Source organism: Schistocerca gregaria, chromosome 8 (genome assembly GCF_023897955.1).
Source record: "Schistocerca gregaria isolate iqSchGreg1 chromosome 8, iqSchGreg1.2, whole genome shotgun sequence".
In the NCBI taxonomy this organism is placed as follows: domain Eukaryota; kingdom Metazoa; phylum Arthropoda; class Insecta; order Orthoptera; family Acrididae; genus Schistocerca; species Schistocerca gregaria.
In genome coordinates this window covers 160,015,122-160,034,375 of record NC_064927.1, presented here as the reverse complement: position 1 = coordinate 160,034,375, position 19,254 = coordinate 160,015,122, and the positions used below count along the sequence as shown (strand labels likewise).

The 19,254-nt window shown below is 41.9% G+C and overlaps 1 protein-coding gene across 1 annotated transcript in view; it reads right to left on the bottom strand.

The window, feature by feature from the left end:
- LOC126285089 (protein O-mannosyl-transferase TMTC1-like) overlaps nucleotides 1–17,806 on the bottom strand; it is a 192,159-nt gene extending 174,353 nt beyond the window's left edge. The window contains exon 1 of the mRNA XM_049984414.1: nucleotides 17,690–17,806. The gene's annotated coding sequence lies outside the window, so the exon portion shown is untranslated. The remainder of the gene's footprint in view (nucleotides 1–17,689) is intronic.
- Nucleotides 17,807–19,254: the final 1,448 nt, after the last annotated feature.

The following is a 19,254-nucleotide window of genomic DNA, read 5'->3' as shown; positions in this document are numbered from 1 at the left end:
CCTTGGTGCCAATGATGGTCGTATGCGTGTTTGGCGCCGTGCAGGTAAGAGCCACAATCAGGACTGCATACGACCGAGGCACACAGGGCCAACACCCGGCATCATGGTGTGGGGAGCGATCTCCTACACTGGCCGTACACCTCTGGTGATCGTCGAGGGGACACTGAATAGTGCAACCGTGCACTGTCCCCCATTGAGCATGTTTGGGACTGGATGAAGCGTCGTCTCACGCGGTCTGCACGTCGTCCAGCATGAACGCTGGTCCAACTGAGGCGCCAGGTGGAAATGGCATGGCAAGCCGTTCGACAGGACTACATCCAGCATCTCTACAATCGTCTCCATGGGAGAATAGGAGCCTGCATTGCTGCGAAAGTTGGATATACACTGTACTAGTGCCGACATTGTGCATGCTCTGTTGCCTGTGTCTATGTGCCTGTGGTTCTGTCAGTGTGATCATGTGATGCATCTGACCCCAGGAATGTGTCAATAATGTTTCCTTTTCCTGGGACAATGAATTCACGGTGTTCTTATTTCAATTTCCAGGAGTGTAGATAACTATACAGAGGGTTTATCAATCAGACGTGACGCATGAATGTTGTTGGTTTGTGAGAAGTTGGTGTTGTGATTCAAGTACAGCATGTGATGGCATTCGACGGCGGCACCATCTTAATCTAACGAGACAGAGACTGTGGTTTCTCGTTCCACGATATTGAAGCCCGTGTCGCTCGGGATCTCACCTTGAATATCGAATCGATAGGTTCAGGAGGTCGTACTCAATCCTATGCAGGATCTCAAGTGTCCCAAGCGACTAGTTCCCTAGAAGGCAACAGATTGTTTCCTCGACTAACGGGATGGCCCTGCAACGTCACGTACCTGTGATTCAGTAGCTGGACTCGTTTGCAGCTAGAAAAGTGTGTACGCAAACAGTTCGACGACGTCTGAACATCACGGACTGTACGACTATTAGAGTTTCGGCTTTTGTTGACGTGGCAGCAGAAAGAGGCTCTCGAACAACGTTGGACACAAGTGTGGCGGCATATCTCCTTTTCAGACAGGCCCCTGTTCTACAAAGAGTATCACGATGGGCAAGTTACACACCCCTAACGTCGATTTGCACTTTGATTTAGGAACATGTATTGCAGTCGAATGTTATAGATTACCTCGAGAAAAACGATTTATTGACAAATAGCACATGTTGAGAAAATACCTTTCCTGCGAAACATAACTAGCTGTTTATTCTCATAAATTCATGAGTCATATCGACAAAGGATTTGAAATTGATTCCGTATTTCTTTATTTCCAGAAGATTTTTCGCAGCGTTCCCCCCTCACAAGTGAATTCTAATTAAATTGCGTGCTTACAGAATATCGTGCGATTCGATTTGCGATTTCCTGTCTGAGAGGTCACAGTTCATAGGAACTGGCGGTAAGTCATCTAGTCAGACGGAAGTGACATCTGGTTTTCCACAAGGAAGTATTATAGGCCCTCTGCTGTTCACAAATGGTTTAACGATTCAAGAGGCAATCTGTATTCAATCATGCATTTATTGAGATGCTTCCATTTTTCTGTACAATCCCTGTCTACGGAAAGCGTCGAGGGAGGTTTTTCAGATAAGCAAACGAACTATGGGGGCGGAAGATTCGTCGACAAATGAAGAAGTAATAAGCCTCAACAGAGAGTAATAGCTATAGTATTACGCAATAACTTGATATGAATTCACAATTCAATAGAGGCCTAGAAAATAAAGACTGCGGATCTATGCAATGTTTCATCATCTAGTTATCAGAGTTGCATTCATCTTGGGCAACTAATACTCTACTCATCAGAAGTGCGTGTAATCTCTGGCGTCTTGGGAGCCAGCTACCTAATACGCATATGTGATGCGCGTTTTTCGACTCTACGTACAGAACCTGAATTGTATGATAGGTGTGTCGGTACCTGGTGTAGAGGTAGTAAATTTTTATTGAAGACGCCACTGCGTATTGCTCTTCGCACTCTGAATTGCGAGTCATGAAGTGGTGTAAACGTGGTGCAAATCAAATGGCTCTAAGCCATCTTAACATCTGAGGTCTTCAGTCCACTAGACCTAGAACTACTTAAACCTAACTAACCTAAGGGCAGCACACACATCCATACCCGAAGCAGGATTCGAATCTGCGACCGTAGCAGCAGCGTGGTTCCGGACTGAAGCGCCTAGAACCGCTCGGCCACAGCGGCCGGCGACAACAAATGTCTGGCGCAGTTGTTGGATCGGGTACAGCTGCTACAACGGCAGGTTATCATGATTTAAGTGACTTTGAACGTGGTATCGTAGTCGGCGAACGAGCGATGGGACACAGCATTTCCGAGGTACCGATGAAGTGGTGATTTTCCCGTATGACCATTTATGTGTGTACCTTGAATATTAGGAATTCGGTAAGACGTCAAATCTCCGACATCGCTGCGGGCGGAAAAACATGCTGCAAGAAAGACTGAAGAGAATCTTTCAAAGTGACAGAAGTGAAATCCTTCCGCAAACTGCTGTAGATTTCGATGCATGGCCATCAACAAGTGTCAGCGTGCGAACCATTCAACGAAACATCATCGGTATGGCTTTCGGAGCCGAAGACCCACACTTGATGACAGCACGACACAAAGCTTTACGTCTCGGCTAGGCCCGTCTAATACCGACATCCTGCTGTTCATAACTGGAAACATGCAGCCTGGTCGGACGAGCCTAATTTCAAACTGTATCGAGCGGATGGACTTGCACGAATATGGAGACAACCTCATAATCCATGGACCATGCGTGTCAGCAGGGTACTGTTAAAGCTGGCAGAGGCTCTATAATTGCGTCGGGCGTGTGCAGTTGTAGTCGTATGGGACACCTGATACGTCTAGGTAAGACTTTGACAGGTGACATTCCGACACACTTGGACAATTTCAGCAGGACAATGCTACACACCACACGTCTAGAATTTCTACATAGTGGCTCCAAAACATTATTGAGAATGTCTGGGATGCCTTGGAAAGTGATGTTCAGAAAAAATCTCCATCCTCTCGAACTCTTACGGATTTATGACAGCCATGCAGTATTCCTGATGTCGTTTCCCTCCAGCACTACTTAATAAGACATTAGATTAGACGAGTCTTGTTGCGGCACTTCTGCGTGTTGGCGGGTGTACCAGTTTCTTTGACTTTTCAGTGTATATCAACTTACACGTCTACAGCCCAGTTGAAATTGAAATCCCAGCGTCAGGATTCTATAACTCACAACAGAGGAGCAAAACTGTTGAAGTTTTGTATCAGGTGGGAATTTATTTCCTGCTAGCAGTCAGTAACAGTTGGAGGTTCTGACTTACCACGAACGTGTGAAGGCCCTATTGGGTCGAATACAGCTCGAAGGCGGACCGGCCGGTAGAGTGCCATTGGCGCCTGCGTGCTGGTTGGAGTTTAGCTGTCGGCTGCTCGATTGTTTAACGAAGTGAGCGTACTGTGGGACCTGTTATATGCCCATGTTATGGATGTTGTTCCTGCGCCCCGCCGTTGAGAGCAAAAGGCGTTCGTTTGTGTTTTGCTAGTTGGCTCTGTCTGGTCGATTTTCTGGACACGTATTCACGATCTGTGAATAAATTTTGTTGTCTACTCGCCACGCTATTGAGCAGGATGACTGACTTGTTGGTGTGTCCAAGATGCACATTTTGTCATATCATTCTGTAGGTTATATGCCTGATTTTTTTAACCTACTCCATAAGTGCCAGCGTTCTTTAAAGTGTTTTGTATTCTAATAAAATAGAGTTTCTTATTGCTGTAGTGTTTATGATTCTTACTGATAATGTTAATTGTAAGCTCCCTACCTGAGATATTATCTAGTGTCTTGATTTTATGAAAAGAGTGTTCATTCGATGCTCGTCAGCGCCTAATTCATTGACGGTTTCGGCATTCCATTAGTGGTTGCTCAATTGGCTTAATTCACTAACTTCCTGTGCTTCATCACAATCGCTTTAAATTCGATCAGTGCTTATCACGCTTCTTTTAATTCAGTCACACCATTCAAAAGCCAAGATCACACAAAATATTTTTGATTCAAGGCAACCGCTTTCAACCGCCTTAGCCCTCATCTTCAGGTCTTAAACATTTTTCTGTAGCAAAACATGTTCATTTTATGCTGAACCTCATGGACAAGATGTAAGCTGGTAAAACTCTGCATCCACTTGACATCTTGTGCATGGGGTTCAGCGTAAAATGATCTTGTTTTACTACAAAAAATGTTAAGACCTGAAGATGACAGCTGAGACTGTTGAAACCGGTTAGCTTGAATAAAAAGCATTTTGTATAGTCTTACTTTCTGAATAGTTTTCAACGATTAAAACAGGTCGCCCTTTAATATCGTCATAATGATAAAATTCAATTTTTTTAATGTATTGGCTTTACATGTTCGATTCTGGCTGTACATGTACGTTACAGGAGAGGTTATCCATTATTTAATGTTTTATTTATCAGGGGCTTCATCTAATGCTTTCTACATCTACATCTACAACAGCTACGTACATACACCGGAGCGTGGCAGAGGGTACTCTGAGCCACCACTGGTCATTTCCTTTCTACATCTACATCTACATCTACATGACTACTCTGCAATTCACATTTAAGTGCTTGGCAGAGGGTTCATCGAACCACAATCATACTATCTCTCTACTATTCCACTCCCGAACAGCGAGCGGGAAAAACGAACACCTAAACCTTTCTGTTCGAGCTCTGATTTCTCTTATTTTATTTTGATGATCATTCCTACCTATGTAGGTTGGGCTCAACAAAATATTTTCGCATTCGGAAGAGAAAGTTGGTGACTGAAATTTCGTAAAAAGGTCTCGCCGCGACGAAAAACGTCTATGCTGTAATGACTTCCATCCCAACTCGTGTATCATATCTGCCACACTCTCTCCCCTATAACGCGATAATACAAAACGAGATGCCCTTCTTTGCACCCTCTCGATGGCCTCCGTCAATCCCACCTGGTAAGGATCCCACACCGCGCAGCAATATTCTAACAGAGGACGAACGAGTGTAGTGTAAGCTGTCTCTTTAGTGGACTTGTTGCATCTTCTAAGTGTCCTGCCAATGAAAAGCAACCTTTGGCTCGCCTTCCCGACAATATTATCTATGTGGTCCTTCCAACTGAAGTTGTTCGTAATTTTAACACCCAGGTACTTAGTTGAATTGACAGCCTTGAGAATTGTACTATTTATCGAGTAATCGAATTCCAACGGATTTCTTTTGGAACTCATGTGGATCATCTCACACTTTTCGTTATTTAGCGTCAACTGCCACCTGACACACCATACAGCAATCTTTTCTAAATCGCTTTGCAGCTGATACTGGTCTTCGGATGACATTACTAGACGGTAAATTACAGCATCATCTGCGAACAGTCTAAGAGAACTGCTCAGGTTGTCACCCAGGTCATTTATATAGATCAGGAACAGTAGAGGTCCCAGGACGCTTCCCTGGGGAACACCTGATATCACTTCAGTTTTACTCGATGATTTGCCGTCTATTACTTCGAACTGCGACCTTCCTGACAGGAAATCACGAATCCAGTCGCACAACTGAGACGATACCCCATAGCTCCGCAGCTTGATTAGAAGTTGCTTGTGAGGAACGGTGTCAAAAGCTTTCCGGAAATCTAGAAATACGGAATCAACTTGAGATCCCCTGTCGATAGCGGCCATTACTTCGTGCGAATATAGAGCTAGCTGCGTTGCACAAGAGCGATGTTTTCTGAAGCCATGCTGATTACGTGTCAATAGATCGTTCCCTTCGAGGTGATTCATAATGTTTGAATACAGTATATGCTCCAAAACCCTACTGCAAACCGACGTCAATGATATAGGTCTGTAGTTAAATGGATTACTCCTACTACCCTTCTTGAACACTGGTGCGACCTGTTCCATTGGCAAATACGCAGGGGAAAAATCAACTGTCCATATGCCTTCGTTAGAGCAATAATTTCTCGTATCTTATCTTCGTGGTCCTTATGCGCTATGTACGTTGGCGGCAGGAGATTGTTCGGCTGCCTCCTTCAAGTGTCGGTTCTCTAAATTTCCTCAGTAGCGTTTCTCTAAAGGAACTTCACCTTCCCTCCAGGAATTCCCATTTCCTCATCCATCTCAGTAGCACTTTCGTGTTGTGCTAACCTACCTGTAACTAGTCTAGCAGCTCTCCTCTGATGTGCTTTGATATCTTCCTCCATTCCGTCTTGGTACGGATCCCGAACACCCGAGCAGTACTCAAAAATAGAGCCGAGCAGCGTCCTACAGGTGAACCTCCCTTTCCTGAAATTCTCCCAATAAACAGAGGTCAAACCTTGCATTCCCTACCACAGTTCTCACATGCTCGATCCGTCTGACGTCGCTTTGCAGCTTTACTCCTAGATACTTAAACGACTTGACTGGGTCAAGCAGGACATTAGTAATACTGTGTACGAACATTCCAGGTTTGTTCTTCCTACTCATCCACATCAACTTAGATTTTTCCACATTTAGGGCTAGCTGCCATTCATTACACAAACTGAAAATTTTCTCTAAGTCGCCTTGTATGTTCCTACAGTCACTCAACTTCGACACGTTTCCGTACACGTCGGCATCGTCAGTAAACGACCGCAGATTGCTGGCCACCCTGTCTGCCAAATCATTTATGTATATCGAGAACAACAGTGATCGTTTCACACTTACGAGGGACGCTCCTGACGATAACCTTGTCTCAGCTGAACACTCACCGTCGACGACAAAAGTCTGGGTTCTATTGTTTAAGAACTGTTAGAGCCACTCACACATCTGTGAACCAATTCGATATTCTCGTACCTTCGTTAACAGCCTGCAGTGGGTACCGCGTCAAACTCTTTACGGAAGTCTAGAAATATGGAATCTGCCTTTTGCCCTTTGGGATTCATCAAACGATATTGTAATACATCTGAGGAAAAGGTATCTATTTTGTTAAATTAGCTGGCCAGCTGATTACGAAACTAGTCGACTGAATGATAATTACCTTGTCTATGTTTATTTACCATTGCTGCCCACCTGGCTTAGTTGATTCCATCTATATCTTTGGTTGGCTATCACCGCTGTTTGCTTTCTTGTGACACTCAAATTAAGCGCCCTCCTTGCATTTGTCTTTTGTATATCAACAGTATATGATTTAATCAACTGATTTCTTCTAAATCGTTTCTGAGTAAATCTAAGCGATATCGTCTAGAGGCGGCCTTTAGTATACATTTAACCTGATGTTTTTCTCGGCAATGCCTTTCCACTGTAAAGCTCTCTGTGTCTGAGATTAAGATCTTCCAGAATAGTTTCTAATTTCTGTAAATCCTGAATCACCGACGGTTAATTCTGTTCCCCTTGATATGTCTTAATTGCTAGAAAGCGTCCTTGTAGTGTAGTTCCGAGCTGTTAAGCTTCATTTGTGTTACCGGTAAATTGATATTTATGGGCGAGGTATCATACCCCTTAGTGAAAAGTGTGCATAAAATATTAATTCACATGGCTTTGCCATGTGACATACTTATTATTGCACCTTAAGCTGTTTGCGCAGCTGCTAAGAGCAGTTATTTAATTCTTCCTGACCTTTAACTCATTGTTAACCATTTGCACTGCAACTGCTCAATACTTTAATTTATTTTCCCTTCGTCGTGAAAGATACTTGTAATTAGGCCTTAAACTGTTTGTGTAGATGTTAAGAATATTCAACTGATTTTCTTGTATTACCTATTAACTGGTTAGTACCTGAATTATTTGATAATTTAGTTTCGAACTGACAACATAGGGCAGCTTTGTTCACTTCTTCAAATCTCCTATATTTTTATTTATATTTCATCACGATTCTCTCGCGTATTTCAAGGACTGTATCTAATAGCGTGTTTTTCCATAGTAAAAGATCTTTTTTTTTTAATAAGTTACCTTTCTAGTATAATCTCTTTTGTGATCTCAGTACCTTGCAACTACCTAAACAGTTCCCTACCGCTCCATTTCTGGTACCTATTACAGAAGCTGCCAGATCCGTATGCGAGGTACGTATTAGCGGCTTTGAATCGCTTCGCAGTCAGATTCAAATGCAGGTACCGTAAATTATCTCAGTAGCGTTCCTGGGAAAGATCATCGCCTTTCTTCCAAGGATTCCCTTTTGCGTTGCAAAAGGATACTGCTAATGCATGCGCGTTGCTCGAACCTACCGGAAACAAACCTAGTGGCCCGCTTCTGAATTACTTCGATGTCTTCCTTTAATCCGACCTGGATCTGATTCAAAAACCCTAGACTAACACTCAAGAATAGGTCGTACTAGCATCGTATATGCGTCTTTTTTGCACTTTATTAGAATTCTGCCAATAAAGCGAAGTCTATCATTCGTCTTCCTTATCAGATTCCTCACATGATCGTTGTCTTTCATATCACTTTGTAACCTTACGCCCAGATGTTTAAGCGAAGTGAGTATGTGAAGCAGGACGTTACTAATGCTTATCGGAACCTTTCTCGTTTGTTTTTCCTACTTGTGCGCATTAACTTACATTTTTCTGCATTTAGAGATAGCTGCCATTCATCATACCAACTAGAAATTTTGTCTAAGTCATCGTGTATTCTCCGACAGTCACTCAACTTGGACACCTTCCTGTACACCACACAATCATCAGCAAGTAACTGCAGACCTCTGCCCACTCTGCCCGCCAGATCACTTACGTACGTACAAAATAACAGCGGTCCTATCAAGATTCCCTGGGGCACTTTTGATTATAGCATTGTCTCTGATGAAAACTTACTGTCAAGGCTAATATAATGGGCGCAATTACTTCAGAAGTCTTCGAGGCAGTCACATATCTGGGAAACTATTCTATTAACTCGTATCTTCGTTAACAGTCTCGAGTTGGGGTATCATGTCAAATGCTTTCTGGAAACTAGAAATTTAAAATCTGGCTCTTGCCCTTCCAAGTATGACATGTGAGCAGAGGACAAGCTTACTAAAATCGAACTGTTTCGTGGACATCAGCTTTCCGGTCTCAAGCAAATTCGTTGTATTCAAACTCAGAATATATTCAAAAATACTGTAACAAACCTATATTGAGAGTGTAATCTTTGCCTTCCGTTTATTTACGCTTCTTATAGACAGAAGACAATTACGATTTTTTTCCAGTGCTTTGGGACTTTGCACTGGGGCATGAATCCTACAGGGCGAGATGAAAGGGGCCAATGTCGTGGACTTCTCTTTGTAAAACGAAAGTAGGATTCCATCCGCGAATACTCTTGTTTCCAACTCTATCAGTTGTTTCTGTACGTCAGGTATGCTTATTTCTATATCGTCCATAATGGAGTCGATAGGCAAAGGACGGTATGTTCGATTCTCTTGCGTGAACGATTTCTTAAACGCGAAATCGAAAACTTGGATTTTCGTTTTGCTATCTTCAACTGTGTGAGATAACGAGCATTGCGCTCTCATTTAAATATTTGGTCTAAGGAGTCAGCCAACAGGTACTGTGAAACGAACCCTGTCGTCTAGGACCGTGTGTCTCAAACGGCGTAGAATCACCAGGAGTTGGAGAGACTCAGAGGCGTCTATTATGTATTGAGGCCTAAGAGCTGTAGTGTGAGAGTGAACAGACAGAGAACCTACGTCATAGAGAAACTCAACAGAAGCCGTTGGTGGCCGAGCAGACGTAGTAGTGTTAAATATGGCGGATCTAAGATCGGCTATAAAGGGAAACAATTATAGAAACTATTTAATTCTGTAGTAATGCAGGGAATGATGCCACCATAATTTTAATCTGCCATCCTCCATAAATTTTCAGGGTGATCCCAATAAAACTTGAATATTAAGCATCGTCATTTAATATAAAAGCGCATCATTAAAATGAAAAATGTTGTGAATATCAACTCTATAACTTTATTTGTTTAAAAGGTATAGTAAATTTCAATTATCAGTACTTACAGTAAAGCATGAGATCATGATTTCTTCCACACAAAACACACTGAACGATGACAGCATGACACCTTATTCGATCATTAGGTAATAGAATATGTGTTGTAAAGTTCAGTGCATATCAGCTAGTTTTGTTCTTTATTTATTTATCAGATAGCGCATTGGTGCAAGGCTACTGGCCGTGCCATTCAAAGCTAAGAAGGTAATTGTATTGGTATTATGTAAAATAATTTAACTTTTATTATGTAATGGATATTATTGTTAATTTATTTAGGACGTGAAAGTGGTCAAGCTTTGATTATTGAAATATGTTAAAATGTAAAATAATGTAGAATAAGCTGCAGCCAATCAGATTGACTGCTTCAGGAAAGGTAACTGCCCTAGTCAGTTGAGCGAGGATATTCGGAGCACGGGAAACGTGGCCGGGGACGGACAGAAGACAGAGCGGATGCAGACTCGAAAGCGGACCGTCGGTCCTTGGGCAGCTAGGAAGTGAAACGACTTAGAAAATTTCGCATTATATGGTGTCGCGGTACTTAGTCTCACAGCGGTGAGCAGCCGCGCGCCTGGTGTGAACTCTAAGTTTTCGCGTAGATAACTTGTATCTCGCAATGAGATTGTGAATGATCGAGCTGTGTCAAATGGATATGCACTCGAGTGTAACAGTAACTCTAAATACGATCACTTACACTATTAATTTTCTTTCCGAATAAACATTATTCTAACCAAATCGCAACTGTGTGGCCTACATCATTTATGGGTCGTTAATTTAGTTCCTGATGTTACCATTACTGTTATTATATGTTATGTTAACATTGTATTCCGAAAACTTGCCATAAGCCTGACAATTTAACCAAAGGATCACAAGTGTCTAATTTACGGCGTGTAATGCGGCATGGACGGTTCAACCTCCAAACGAATTTGAGGAAAGACATTTCAACGAAGAGGACCCACATGTGAGGCCGAACATCTTTGGGATGTTGAGTCACAACTGCAACGCCATACTGCTCCACGGATGGCTGGATGGAGGTTTTGTACCTGTATTGATCATATTTGCACAATGTGCTCAAGCATTATCGTCGTGAAATATGAACCCATCGTCGAAATTTTGACTGTAGTATATATCGCCCATATACCGTCTCCCGGTAGTTTGCAGTGCTATGCCACACGTAAAAGAGAGCAGTCCGTATCTTGAAGACCCACTTTCCGTGCTCGTCACGTCACGTCGGACGATATTCCTCAGATGTGCCGTCTGCACACTGTCTTCTGTGCTCACCATACTTCAGACGAGTCCTACACTCGTAGGTGTAGAGGATCCGACTGCGTGATCCGGGTCTTACTCCAGATGTACCTTCGAACACCCCCTTCGCACGCCTTATTACTGGGGATTTCATTTTTTGTGCGTAATGGACGCGTAGACGAGAGATGAATCACGTGGATATGTTTGGGTACTACCAATACAAGGGTTAACACAGTTCTTACTACTTCAAAAACGCTTTGCTGTATTTGTAGGCATGATCAAACATTAACACTTAATTTGCGGAAGTGAGGGCCGCTGTGAACGGCCGCTTTTACGGGAACAAATACATTTCTTGTCATGTTAGTTCAAAATGGTTCAAATGGCTCTGAGCACTGTGAGACGTAACATCTACGGTCATCAGTCCCCTAGAACTTAGAACTACTTAAACCTAACTAACCTAAGGACATCACACAACACCCAGCCATCACGAGTCCGAGAAAATCCCTGACCCCGCCGGGAATCGAACTCGGAAACCAGGGCGCGGGAAGCGAGAACGCTACCACACGACCACGAGCCGCGGACTCTTGTCATGTTAGTCGGCAAACTTATTTAAGTGATGTTTTTACTGACAGTCTCTCAGCTGACGAGCTCTTCCAAATTTTATGTGTGGGGACTTAAGGAAGTACGTTACGCATGTCACCGCACGCTTACACCTTTGTGTAACAAGGGTGGTGGATTGTCAAAAGAGGGTACATGTTTCGTGGTTTCTTCAGACACAGTTCTGCTGCGGTACAGATAACGGGTGCTTCACAGTGTGCGATTGAAATGGCACATCTGGAAACGTACTCCAAAAATCAAGGAAGCAGAGCAGAACGATTCTTGAGGCCTCGCTTCTAAACCGAACGTTGGTTAACCGTTAAATTTTCGCGGTATATGTAAATGGAAGAGGATGTAGATGAAGATGAAATGGGAGATACGATACTGGATGAAGAGTTTGACAGAGCACTGAAAGACCTGAATCGAAACAAGGCCCCCGGAGTAGACAACATTCCATTGGAACTACTGACGGCCTTGGGAGAGCCAGTCCTGACAAAACTCTACCATTTGGTGAACAAGATGTATGAGACAGGCGACATACCCTCAGACTTCAAGAAGAATATAATAATACCAATCCCAAAGAAAGCAGGTGTTGACAGATGTGAAAATTACCGAACAATCAGTTTAATAAGCAACAGCTGCAAAATACTAACAAGAATTCTTTACAGACGAATGGAAAAACTAGTAGAAGCCGACCTCGGGGAAGATCAGTTTGGATTCCGTAGAAATACTGGAACACGTGAGGCAATACTGACCTTACGACTTATCTTAGAAGAAAGTTAAGGAAAGGCAAACCTACGTTTCTAGCATTTGTAGACTTAGAGGAAGCTTTTGACAATGTTGACTGGAATACTCTCTTTCAAATTATAAAGGTGGCAGGGGTAAAATATAGGGAGCCAAAGGCTATTTACAATTTGTACAGAAACCAGATGGCAGTTATAAGAGTCGAGGGACATGAAAGGGAAGCAGTTGTTGGGAAGGGAGTAAGACAGGGTTGTAGTCTCTCAATCTGTATATTGAGCAAGCAGTAAAGAAAACAAAAGAAACATTCGGAGTAGGTATTAAAAGCCATGGAGAAGAAATAAAAACTTTGAGGAATGGAATGGATAGCGTCTTGAAAGGATGATATAAGATGAACTTCAACAAAATCGAAACGAGGATAATGGAATGTAGTCGAATTAAGTCGGGCGATGCTGAGGGAATTACAATAGGAAATGAGACACTTAAAGTAGTAAAGCACTTTTGCTATTTGTGGAGCAAAGTAACTGGCAGTGGCAAGGAAAGCGATTCTTAAGAAGAAAAAATTGTTAACATCGAGTATAGATTGAAGTGTCAGGAAGTCATTTCTGAAAGTATTTGTATGGAGTGTAGCCATGTATGGAAGTGATGCATGTACGATAAATAGTTTGGACAAGAAGAGAATAGAAGCTTTCGAGATGTGGTGCTACAGAAGAATGCTGAATATTAGATGGGTAGATCATATAACTAATGAGGAAGTATTGTATAGGATTGTGGAGAAGAGAAGTTTGTGGCACAACTTGACCAGAAGAAGGGATCGGTTGGTAGGACATGTTCTGAGGCGTCAAGGGATCACCACTTTAGTATTGGAGGGCAGCGTGGAGGGTAAAAATCGTAGAGGGAGACCAAGAGATAAATACACTAAACAGATTCAGAAGGATGTAGGTTGCTGTAGGTACTGGGAGATGAAGAAGCTTGCACAGGATAGAGTAGCATGGAGAGCTGCATCAAACCAGTCTCAGGACTGAAGACAACAACAACAACTACAATGGACCTATTTTAATGTTTCGTCCATCCGTAGGAAAATGGTGTCAACAATTTGATCAAGGCTGAAAAAGAATAGGTTGTGGTGATCTGGAAGTCCAGAATTTGTGGCATACAATACCTATTCTCACTTTCTGATCAAAAGTGGCCGGACACCGCCAAAACATACGTTTTTCATATTAGGAGCATTACGCTGCCACATACTACCAGGTACCCTGTAATCTCAGTAACCATTAGACATCGTGGGAGAGCACAATGGGGCGCTCCGTGGAATTCAGAGACTTCGAACGTGGTCACGTGATTGGGTGTCACTTGCGTCATACACTTGTACGTGAGATTTCCACACTCATAAAGATCCCTACGTCCTTTGTTTCCGATGTGATAGTGAAGTGGAAACGTAAAGGGACACTTACAGCACAAAAGCGAATAGGCAGACCTTTTCTGTTGACTGACAGAGACCGCCGACTGTCGAAGAGGGCCGTAATGTGTAATAGGTAGACATCTATCCAGACCATCAGACAGGAATTCCAAAATGGATCTGAATCCACTGCAGGTACTACGACAGGTAGGCGGGATGTGAGAAAACTTGGATCTCATGGTCGAGCGAGTGCTCATAAGCCACACATCACACCGGTAAACGCCAAACGACGCCTTGTTTGGTGTAAGGAACGTAAACATTGGACCACTGAACAGTGGAAAAACGTTGTGTGGAGTGACGAATCACGGTACTCAACGTGGCCATCCTATGGGAGGGTGAGGGTATGGCGAATGGCCGGTGAACGTCATCTACCAGCGTATGTAGTGCCAACAGTAAAATTCGGAGGTGGTGGTGCTATAGTGTAATCATGTTTCTCATGGAGGGGGTTTGCACCACTTGTTGTTTTGCGTGGCACTATGGCACCACAGGCCTACATTGCTGTTTTAAGCACCCTCTTGCTTCTCACTGTTGAAGAGGAATTTGGGGACGGCGATTGCATCTTCCAACACTATCGAGCACCTGTTCATAATGCACGGCCCGTGGCGGAATGGTTACACGACAATAACATCCCTGTAATGAACTGGTCTGCACAGAGTCCTGGCCTCAATCGTATAGAACACCTTTGTGATGTTTTGGAACGCCGACTTCGTGCCCGGCGTAACCTACCGAAATCGATTGATCGATTGATTCAAGCGTTACCGGTGGAGGTTGCCACGAACATGTAAGTCATTTTCAGCCAGGTGTCCGGATACTTTTGATCAAATAGTATATTTTGCAAATAGGAAGAACATCTTGGAGAAAAAGATTTTCCAACGATGAGGAAGCTGACACAGGGGTTCTCGAGTGGCTCCGTGATCTTGGAGTGGATTTCTGTCGCCGCGGAAGGTAACATTTAGTAGAACGTTCCTACCTCTGTTTTGAGAGACTTGATGGCGATATTGAGGTCAGAAACAGACTAAAAAGATATTAAGTGTGTTTCAGGGTAGCTTGTACTTAAAAATAATTGTTAAGAAAGGAATTCGACACGTTGCCCCATTTCGGATTAATTAGCATCGAATCAGGCTGTCGCGGGCGCAAATTCAAACGGACCGCCAGATGCAGTCAGTGTAATTCTAATTAAGTCGGAAACCGTTAACAACTATTTCTCAGCACTACCTACGCTGCAACACCCTTACAAGCTTTTCAGGCCTTTTGTGCTTCCCCGTACATTGTGACATATCAGGCTATTTTGAAGTATAGAGTAGCATGCAATAAAAGTTACTTGTGCTGCCATAATAACGTGTAACTTACTTTATCAAGTGTTCTCATTTAAGTGTCCCTACCAGTGAGAAAGATCATATGATGTATTTGGCATATGCACCATGAATTATACTCGTAACTGTCGAGAGGCACTGACCGACAGACGTCAAAACGAATGGATGGCCTGTACACGTGCCTAGTCTCAATTCTCTGGTTTCTTAGAAATCATAGAAGGCAGAATTTTTCAAATGGAAAATGAATTTGTGAATACACTGTACCAGTGGGCATGGAATTCTGGAGAACCTATCCGCAGTTGTCTGGTAGTTTTAGAGTATCACAGTCTTTGATGAGACGAGTTCACACATATCTAGAAACAAAAGCACAATATTTTGAACAGTTGCTATGAGTTGCTGTGAACTGATGATATAGTAAACAACTTATAAATAGCTAACTGCCCTGTGAAAAGCGAAATAGTATAAATTTTTCAATAATAACTCGTAAACGAAACATTTATGAAGCGGTGCTAATACAGAAAGAAACTGCATTGAGTTGTGGGGGAACTGCTCTAAGAGTTTCTCCAAGGATCAAGTGATTTTGCTACATCATGTACATTAGACAAAGGGAGCTGCTAACAGTTAATTTTTGTATTTTTGGCTGTGGAAAGAACTTCTCACAATCTCGAAACAGCTTCGAGTTATTATTGTATTCTCTATAACCTTAAGTTGCTGGCACATATGCATCTATGGGCTACGGTCATTTTATATATTATCAGAACACGTCAGAAGATCGTTCTGTATGTCTGTGTAATTAATGGCACACTATTTTATTTATGACAGATCGTTTCATTAATGACAGATCGTTTTATGTCAATATTTAATCGTGTATTGTTTCACTACAATAGGAATTTATGTTATGATATCAGCACTATTTACGAAACAAACGCTTAAGTTACATAAACAATAAAGTTCGCGCGCACTTGAAGTAGCTTCTCATATTTCTAAAGGTGTGTGCGTGTTTTAGGAGGGTCATGTACATAACTACACGTGTGAATATAGGTGTACACAAACTACAGAGTAAATATTTACTTATTTTCATGTGCCAAAAAATAATTTTTTTAACGGTGAATATCGCTACTCATCAACCATTTACACTACTTAGTTTACCATGTGTTTACCTAATACGTGATGTTTTTACAATGATGTTTTGAAACAAACCTACCCAGATACGTACTTACACACACACACACACACACACACACACACACACACACACACACACACACACACACACACAGACACACTCATACAAACACTACCTGATCAAACACTGTTACAGGTAAAAATCGAGTAAAAATGACTGCATTTGCTACTTACTACTGTCCTTTTATGTGTAAACAGATTTGACTTACCTTGAACAAATTGAAATATTTATATCTATGGCTGCATAGTTCTCCCTGTGTTTCTAAATTGGATGCTGGAGATCAGTTTTATGCTTATGTTGTATCTATGAACGCTGTTAGCCATCAGTTAACAATGATATTTGTGATGGAGTGCATATACCACAAAACAGTTGTGAGTATTCCTGTATGTTTAAGCACTTCTCTGTGACAGATATAATGCACTTATTTTTGCAGTAAATACTGTATGTAAAAGTGCAGAAATTCTACACCTGTTTATTAAGAATGACAAAAACTACCGGAAACATTTCACACACTGTACTAGTTAACAATAGAAAGAAGTATTTCACTGAAAATTATGTTTGATAATCTACTTCTGGGATATGTTTTTACATTTCTAAAAGCGTTCGTAACCGTATTGTTCTCCATAGGTTCTTATCCTTGAATTCAATCCAGTAGCCAACTATACTGTTTTCGTTGCTGTCGATAGTGCTGTCTATAAATATAACTACACGTCAATCGGCTGCAAAAATTGTTTTCTAAAGGAAGTTAGTTAGTTTTAGTATGTTAGTAACTGAATATTATGGTTCCGTCAAATATAAATCTAGATTAACTGAAAATGTGTGTTGAGATCATTAACTAAACAAAAATTTAGCTTTAACTAAAGTCTTCACTATTTCCTTCACAAATAGCAGGTATGCACATGTTTTCGTTTTTGAAAAGAACACACACATATTGTAAACAAAACATATGTTGCTTCTGATGGAAATATTGAATGACATTCAACAGGTAGGGCATCTACATAGTTTAAAAAGGTTGAACAATGGCTAGACAAATTTTAAGTACAGTACTTTCATTTTCTTCTTTGCTAATACATAGCAAGAAGCATTAATAAATCAAAACAGCGTGCACTAATTAAAATTTATTGTATACACATCGAGGTGGACGCAAGGAAGAACAGTATATGACTAACTCAAAACGAAAACTGAAACCGTTTGCCAGAAACACATACCTGTACAAGAGAAGCCCGCTGACAGTTCCGCTGCAGCCAGACGCAGCTTTTGCAGGATGTGTCCACGTGTCGTGCGTCAAAACCGTAGCGACGCCTCGTTGCTGCCTCCGACGTTCGCGGCGCCGCTCGCCTGCTCACTCTGACGTAGGCTACCCGCGCTACGTCGCGCTATATACGAGGACTCGTGCATACCACAGCGCATGCGCTGCGCCCATCCTGGGGGGATACGGCCGGAATGCAGCGTCACTCGCTTTCTACTGTTCATCTGCCACGCTCGCGCGCCTGCGCCGCGCAGTTGTCTCTCAGTTGCGTCTCCACTGCCGAGGAGGGAACATGTAACACTGCTGTCCGTTACGTGTGGCTGATATACTCGATTCTTGTTCCAGAAACGGACTTATTTGATACATGACAATTTATGCGAGCTCTTTTCTAAACCGTAACCAGTAATTTCTTTTCTTTTCGGAGATCTGCATGACTATTAACATTAGTTAAAGAGATAACCGCGTACATCAGTTAGCAAGTATATGACTGAAATATATTCCGTTTTTCCAATGCAGAGTTCAGATCTTAAATTGATGATTTAATTTTTTATTGCTGTGAGAGGAGCTAGTTCCCGAAATTTTCTTTGTGAAAAGTGTGTCATTGTTTCGGGACGACTTATTGTATATCTGGGTGAATCAGAAACCGGTTTTAATGCGCATTGTCATGGCTGACACAGTAACTCGTTCGATTTCTCTAATTATAAAATCACTCGGTGCCTGTTATTTTGTACTTTTTGTAGACTATGTCGCGTGAACCAGGAATAACTTAATGTTTGAAAATTCGTACATGATTACGTACAAAGGCTCGCCATTAGTAAATTATCCCTGTCGAATATATATATACATCTCATTCTAATGTGTTGAATATAAAGTAAGGTGGTACAATTTATCTTCTCTTACTTCCTCTGTTTACCGGGAATGTTCATAGTTAAGTAAAAGTAACTGTTTTGGGTATCTTACCCACTCATCAGAATAATATTTTTTTAAGGAACATTAAACGAAAGAACTCAGTGATTTTAGATTTATAGTGTGTTAAATGTTGTGTGAAATATCGATCTGCGTACAAGCATGACATCTCAATGAGTCTTGTTTTAAGAAAATAACAAATATGTATAAAAAATTCCTTGTCTTATATTCGGTAGCTGGAAGCCAATGTCTCCTTTATTTGTCTGTGTGTCGCTTCTCATTTATTACGAAACGATGCTCATGCACCCGTAACACTTGTCCTAGTCTGAGAAGGATATTATTTTGGAGAGAACCTCACGTTACAGTTATGGCTGTTTAGGATTTAATTTCTGCCACAGCAGCCTCGATGTTTACACGCTTATCAAGCGCAAATAAATGGTGTCATGTCACGACACTGAAATAAAATATAAGCAATGGTAAACCTTTTTAGCTGAGCTTGACTTTACAACAATGGAAATGACAACAGTGACAGCTGCCATTAGTGGTAAAATCACCTCATTATAAATCAAATCTAGACCAGGTTGAACACCTGTTGTAACGTTTGACATAATCCAGTAA